Consider the following 8293-nt stretch of genomic DNA (forward strand, 5'->3'; position numbering starts at 1 on the left):
AGAAATGGAAGTGCCGCATCTGAAGAACAGATGGTGTTTATTTGCTCCCCCACTGAGCAAATTAGGCACAAGGCCGTTTTTAATGTGAGGTAAAAACCAGCTCCCCTAAAAGGGGTCACTCTGGTTACCAAAAAAAATAATTGTCCCAGTATAGAGGGTTTCCCCTCCATTGACTGGTACAAATTATCTTAAGTGCAGTATCTGCCGGAACAGATACTACACTTTGATCTTGGCCAAAAAGGCTCCTCTATTGTAATTAACACACGTCTTCGGGTATCATTATCGACACTATTTACAAATTTATTGACATACTACTACCTCTAATAGATCTTTAACTATTGGTAATTAGCAACCTTAGTCTCCAAAGAGGAGTAAATGCATGGGTTCAGATCATTAAACTGAGCCGAAGTGTACCTCATTCAACAAAGCAAAGTCCGCCTTAATTTGCCAGAATAATGATAAGACAAAATATTGCTGGTAGAGTAGCTAAAACAAAAACAGGTACTACACTTTCATTTTACTGTAATATCGTAGTGAAAAAAGTAAAAATAAAATACGGGGGGAAAAAATAATTTGAGCATTTTTTTTTTCTTTTACGATTTTGCAAAAACGAATTTCCGACATGTGCACATTGACGATTACTGAGTAGCGACAACTCAGCTAGCTACTTTCCTCTCAAAGGATGAGGTAATGCTTGGGAGGATATAAAACCTTATCAGGTACTACAATGTAATTGATATGCTGATAGTCTGTCAAGTCTAATAAACAGATATTTAAGTCTGAAAACATATGGGAAAGTAATCTTAAGTTTAACCGAATCCAGTTTGATAACAATAAATTGCAAGTTTCTTAATGCAATCATAAGATTATACTTTACTATTTTGGTCCAAACTTATGTAGTTTCGCATTTTTTTTTTTAATATGAGGATCATTTGGATTATTTGAACTACTGTTCTCATCTTAGACTAATCCAAAAATTAAAGAAATGTTCAATCTTAAAATATAAACCATAATTTTATATCTTTATATATTTTCATTTTTTATGAATTGGATCCAATAACACACAAAATAATTACAAAAAAATCGCAACAAGCTTTAAGCATTGACGAATATAATCTAAACTTGATGAACGGACATTTTTACACATGAGGCGAAATAATAATACCGTTGTACGACGATATCTTTCCCTCTCTTTCTGTCTCTTATCGTGTTACTATTTGGGGCAAAAGTCGAAACCAGATTGTCAAAATAGTCTCGAACCCTATATCACATAAAATGAACCAAATTTTCCTAATTATTAGTTTAAATAAACAGAACTTTTATTTTTAAATAATAAATACCTTTTACTATTTTTGGTACTCATGCACTTATTGATCCGTGCTGAAATTGTACGAGTCATTTTCAAGTCTCACACAAAACACACATTCATATTTCAAGCTGTCACATACATACGCGCACACAAACATACACGCCCACGTCCACACATGTACACATATTCACCTTCGCGTACATACACTCACATTCACGTATATATACACACACGCTTACGTATACACATGTACTCACACACGCACACATAGACGACGTCACTTCCGCTTTCTAAGGAAATACACATGCGCAAAAGACACTCTGGAAACGAGTATAAAACATGGAGGCAAGCTGTTTCTAACGCTCTTTTTAGGACCAACTCTCAACTAGAGAGGTTGGGCGAACAAGCCGCCGCCGTTTCAGCGCGCGCGCACGCGCACCTCACGCCCACTTCCTACTATGTATGGGGCACGAGCTGATGACTGTATGTATACATTCTCCCTCTTTCTCTCCCCATCTACTACTGGCCACTAAGAACACCTTCGCGTAGCTGACTACTAACTGATGACAGCTCTAATATCCTCTTCCTTGCCTACACGCTGGATTCTCATTTCCACTACAACACTCACTTCAATTCCCACGCGCGAACAAACAATAATGACCCAAACTTGAGATGAAAACACATTTCCTGTTCTTGCTACAACACCAGTCCTGCAACGGACATTGGTTACATACGCGCGGACATGTTATAACTAAAATGTTCATTTCTTTCAACAGCAAATAAAGGACGTTTATCTTATCCATTAATTGAGTCTTTGTTTCCTTCAATTCCCATTCGTTTCATTATTCTTTTGTAACGGGATTGGGGTATTTATATATCCTAGTCCCCTACAAAATAATAACGTTATTATTTAAAAATCCATTCTTAACATGGGGAGGGAAGGGTGTTTTGTACCTATTCTGTACTTTAACCTTATAATTGAATAAAAACATATCATAAAACTTTAATTAAATTTGGAAATACGATTTAAAAATAGCGCGGATAACTAAGTGCATTAGCCCCATATTTTTAAACGATATGCAGGCCTTTTTTTAAAATCACATATTTAATGTATTTATTTATTTAAAGAATGACACTTTTAAAAACAAAACAGTTCATGAATTGTTATGTTCACGTAAAAAGTTCCGAAATATAGATTTTTAAAATTTCAAAATTATTAAAAAATTAGTAAATAAATATCAAAATTAAATTGAATTAAATCTACATAATGATGAAGAATCCAATGCATTACGCCATGATAAATTATTAAATATGTGATTATATTGTTTTAAATTCGCTGTTGAAGTTGCCCGATTGTTTTAAATTAAAATTTTTAAAAAAAATGTGCTTCTACACTTTATTGCCGAAATAGGAGACGCCATTTTATTCCACGCACTTGATGTCCAAATCCAGGAGTGAAATCATTATATTATAAACTATGCTCTGTTAGAAATTTCAGAATGCAAGGGCGATAACTGCTAGATTGTTCCAATCATGCGATTATTTTTACTAATGAAATTGCATTGTTTCAGTTGCTGCGGAGGATTCAGGAATTGGCGGGAATATTGTGTTTCTTAAAACAGATTTCCATTCCGTGTCGAGCAAAGCAGATGGGTGGTGTCTCGCTCCGTGCCAACTGAACTAAGGCAGGGTTCTATTCTATTTGTTATCTCCGCTCACTTAAATGCGGATACAAGCCTGAGGCAAAAATGTTTTATGGACTAATTACATTCATCATCATTGCCAGCAGGAGGGCATCCTTTATTATGGAACATCGATCGCAATGTGCGTTGTTCTTATTTGACCAGTCTGGAAGGATTTCGAAGAACCCTCAACCACTTCTACGAGCGGACAAATTAAACCAGCATCTTCACAGAAGAAAACTACCTACATCTTTCGAGGCATAAACTACCCGCCAATAGGCCGAAGCTAAAGAGGTGCACTCTTTTGCAAATATGGACTCATTTTACCTTTCTTGTAAATAAAATATTCTTGGAATTTAAGGCGAGCCTTTGTTGCTTTTCTGAGTGTCTTTTTCATTCTGCCAAAGACAAAAACGAGTAAGAGAAATTCTTACAGCTCGAAGCGAACCATGAAATAAATAACAAAAAAATTAAACTGGAGAACGATTGCTTCCGGAAAGGGAAAGAATAAATTCACCTACAATTAACATTTATTATTTCCGGAAACAATAAAAAAAAAAAAAAAAAAAAAAAAAACAACAACAAAAACTATTTCATAAAAATCCAAATGTTGTTTTCATTACAAAATTGTTTTATTAAAATTATATTTTCTTACGCAAACTTTTCAATAAATGTTTTTACTATTATATTTTGGTAAATATCCAGATATGCTACAACAGAACACCGACCACTCTAATTCGTTTCTTGTAGGTAATTGAGGTCGCTGACAACGAATCTGATAGTCAAACTTGGGGCAAATTTACCGTTTGCATGGTATTAACTCCTGAACCCATGCACTACTTTTAGCTGCAAAAATATATTTCCCTGGTTTCAAACAATATCTATTTTAAAATGAAATAAAATATATGTATATATCTTCTCTATCTTAAATCCTTGGGTTATCTGGCATCACCTGGGAATGATAAGCTATCTCAGCGTAGTTCTAAGGCTCCTCAATGGGGGATTATGTCACATTCGCCCCCATTAGACTATATTGCTTCGTAGAACCAATGGAGTCTAATTCCTTAACACACCACTCCATCCCTTTTTACAATTCGCCGTCAGATTTTTTTCACAGACCCTGTCCCTATCCTGAAATTACCTGTCAAAAAAGAAAATAGCATCTACACAATCCCATATCCACCCTTTTTATGTAGGGTTCTCCCCCTTTTCATTCAAAAGTCCATAAGAAAGTCAATTTAAAAAAAATTAGTAAAATCATCAAAAATGTAAAACTTCAGAGTTCATCAGGCTAATACAGTTTCTTTTTTATCACATGCAAAATTTTTATTTTCTTTTTTTGTAAATTTTTTTCGCTTCACATTAATAATTCAACGATAAGATAATCATCATTTAAAAATTGTCACTCAATAAAATGCATGAAGTTCATCCATTACACGTAAGAGTTACTTCCCTTGGTTAAAAGTTTTGTCCCCTTTTTTTCAAAATAACATTACTCGATTTTTTTTCAACGCGGTATAAGAGTTATTCCCCTTTTCCAATTTCTTTTCATAAATTTTATCATAGTTAAATTTTTTTTTCAGAGTGTCACAGTCACAATTTACACGAGTTTTTTTTTTTTTCAAGCTTTTTTTTCACTTCGCTGCTATCAATAGCACAGTCTCGTAATAAAGGGTATGCAGCCCTAATCAGGGTTCTCAAAGGACCCGCTTTTTATTGAGCTAGGGGAATTTTTCTCACCTTAAGCTGTTATAGTTGAACCTTCACCTTTTATTTCACAGTTCAAGCCTTCTTTATAAGCATCTTGTAAGATTTTTCTTTCACTAAGGCCTTCTTCTCACCGGCGGTTCTCAACTTCAGCGCCCTGCAAGAATTTTGGATAAAACAGAGAGAAAAGAAAAGATCTTCAAGTCGTCTTCAGTTTCTTTGGATTTCAGCATCAGGGAAGTCTCTGGGTTACACTTCATTTTCGTCAGCATCAGCAGACACATTTTCCAGAATCACAGGCGGTTTCGAACCTGGGTCTCTCCCGCCAATCTATGCAATCAGCTTCGAGATGCTCATCACCTTGCTCTCTTCCCATATTTGCTCTCTTCACGCACCATACAACCACCAACAACAGCACAATTATCGTTACTAGCATGCTCACTCTCGCTCCTGTAACCACTACCTTATGAAGCCTCTCCCTAGCTTCTGTAATCTCCAGACCGTTTAATCGAACCTATAATTCACTCAAATCTATTCGTCTAACTCCTCCCATACCTTTTGGTAGCCTAAGTCGGGTATGTGTCGGTGAACGATGGATCAGGGGATCCCAGAGGTCAGTGAGGTCAGTCAATTGGTCATTCGCCCACTCTACCTCAGGTGCTTTTAACAAATACCGTTCCTCAACCTGATAATACACAGGTAACCCTATGCCCTTTCCCTGGGCTTCACAATCCCTGTCCAGTTCTATCATAGTTAAAGGTGGTCTCACCTTGATTATCCCAGCATCCGTATTACCGCATACCTTAGACAATTCCATCTTCTGTTGCGTGGGTACCAACCAGGTGCCTTCAGCTACTCTTATATCCAGTGGCAAAAGACCTTCACTTGCAACTTAAACCTTGCAGACGCTATTTATCACTCTCTCATCGCCCTGAAATAATCCCAACACACAACTCATGATCTCCAGTGATACACAATGGACTCTGTGACCGGCAAATTCCAAGACCATTATTTTGGCATATTCCTGCCTCTCGCTGATTCAACAGCATGAATGTGTCTCTTGTCCTCATCAATTAGCTCATATTCTGACTCCACTCTGTAGTTGGCTACCAACCCTAACTTGAGTGCGTCCAGTGGATATGCAACAACCTGATAAACCTCGTATTTAGTTCCTCGTTCTATCGAATCCTCTTCGATAATTCAAACACAAACACTAATGTTTTATCCTCCAAGAGTTTAATATTCGGATATATTATCTTACTCCTCCAAATATCTCTTGTATTCATTAACGCAGCTATGACTGACAGGCATCGATCTCTCCAACTGTCCTCCAGGCGGAGCGTTATCAATGCTATTTTTTCTTTCCTAACCACAAGCAGAGCAAACAGGGGTGCTCAGGGCCACCGAGGGTCAACAATTCGCGATTCTGTCCACGTCGCGTTACAGTTCCCTCCTTCTACAGCTATCACTCACTGCACTGCTAACAGACCATCTCTCCTGGTCTCCACAGATACACCAGCTTGATCATGTCCATCCCTGAAACAAAGTGAGGAAAATCCCGTCTGTCAGTACACAACACAACTATTTACAAAAAGTCAAGTACCTTTTTGTCACAGTCTGTTTACATAGGCAACTTATTTTCACTAAAATTACTCCGTACCCTCATGGATAGTCAAAATAATAAACAAAACTACAGGGAGCTAGATACGCCCCCTAATTTATCGAATTCCGTTCGATATTTCACAATGCGTTCCCATAATACACTTCTCCGTGTGACACACACACGCTCGTGCAGACAAAGACCTGAATTTTGGCATAATTGATCTGTCTCCCCATGGACGATTGATTGATACACTTCTTCTCTCTTCATGTGACACACACTCGCTCGTGCAGACAACGACCTCAATTTCAACATGTGTCTCCTTATGGACAATTAATAATAAAAAAAAAAAACGACAGGGAGCTATCCACATGCCCCCAGCGTCCTTCCAGGTGGCATGTCCAAATGGATCCATATCCAGAGATATGCACCACGAAGCCAAGCAAGGATCGGCAAACTTCTTACTCCCAAAATTCAACCTAAATTTCAATTTAAATGCTCCGTAATTCATTTCAACTAATTACAACAATTAATTTGTAAACCGCGTAATATTTAACGACCTCCCGGTTGCGCCCTTCAGGGAGACCCAGTTTATGCCTAGTTATCGCACAAAAAATTCTGTCTTTTTTTTTAATATCTCCAGGTGCGAATGTCACGCACCTGACTTACTCGCAAAGGAAAAATCCATCTAAAAAAAATAATAAATCACCTTTTGCGCACAATTGAGTGTACCACACTTCATTCAGTGATGCTAATAATTATTTCCAATTATTTTCATTCAATCTTGCGGCCTCTTTGACCCTTATTTCGCAATTTAAGAAATCCTTCCTGACTGAGGCAAAATTCAGATTCCTCCAAAAGTCAGTTCAATCGCCGAAATTAATGCTTCTTATTATTCTCAACTGAACTCAACTAAAATTTGTTCAGTTTAGTAACGACATCCTTCCAGACTGAGGTAACAAAAACAATTTTTCTTCAAAAATTAATTCAACTCTCAAAAATTTAATATCTCCATTTTTTCTCATTTGAATGCATAACAACACAACTCTGAACCTGAACAGTTTAATTCTCGCAACAGCATTCAACATCGCTACATAAATACACAGCCGATATCCAGCTAAAATGTTTCGTCAAAGTTCACGAACTGCTTAAAAATAGTATTCCCCTCCACCAAAAAAAAACTTTTGTTTTCAACTAAACTCAATCATCAGAATTCTTCCTTCACAATCTAAAATTGTAATGCCACTACAGTCATAAATCATTATCATCAGAGCTAACTCGCTCTCAACAGAACTTAACGAATAGTCACTTTAAAATAAGTGATATTAGGTGGTATTCTTCTGCTCTGCATTATTATGCTGGTGCTAGTGCAGAGAGTGATCCGCACTATGTTTAAAATCGCATTTCCAAGTTTAATTAAAGTGTTATGAGATTTTTTTTTTATTCAATTGTAAGGTTGAAGTATAGAAGAGCTACAAAACACCCCCCTCCCCATGTTAAGAATGTTTTTTTTTTTTAAATAATAACGTTATTATTTACGTCCGGATCACTCTCTGCAGTACTACCATTATGCTTTAATTCTTGTGGTTTAGGAATGAGAAAATAATCCAAATTTAATAGGAAAACAATTCGGCACTCTTAACTAATGAACGGATATTTTTGCACGAAGAACGAAATAATGATTACACCGTGTTAAGATGACCTAAATTCATTGTTCTTTAGCAGTTGAGTTTGTTTTGTTTTTTTTTATAATTTCACGTTAAAATCATGTTTTCGTCTTTTAATTTTGATTCATTTATACTTTCATATATTTTATTTCCTAATGAATTGGACACACACAAAAAGAGTTGTATCAATTTACTAAAGAAATTCTACCAAACAAAAAAAATGTTCTATTTTGAACACAAAAGAAAAAACGTATTCATCCCGCATTTTTTTTTTTTTTCGTATTAAATTCCTGGAATGAAAGGTAAGATTATTTTCTTTATTTTACAC

The 8293-nt window shown here is 36.2% G+C and overlaps 1 long non-coding RNA gene across 1 annotated transcript in view; it reads left to right on the forward strand.

Moving 5' to 3' along the window:
- Positions 1-7941: 7941 nt before the first annotated feature.
- The window catches only part of LOC145239935 (uncharacterized), a 9122-nt gene continuing 8770 nt past the window's right edge, over positions 7942-8293 (forward strand). Inside the window, exon 1 of the long non-coding RNA XR_013862424.1 lies at positions 7942-8267. This is a non-coding gene — a long non-coding RNA (uncharacterized LOC145239935). The remainder of the gene's footprint in view (positions 8268-8293) is intronic.

The sequence above is a fragment of the Euprymna scolopes genome, chromosome 19 (genome assembly GCF_053919585.1).
Source record: "Euprymna scolopes isolate OS-2025 chromosome 19, ASM5391958v1, whole genome shotgun sequence".
NCBI classification, from domain to species: Eukaryota; Metazoa; Mollusca; class Cephalopoda; order Sepiida; family Sepiolidae; genus Euprymna; species Euprymna scolopes.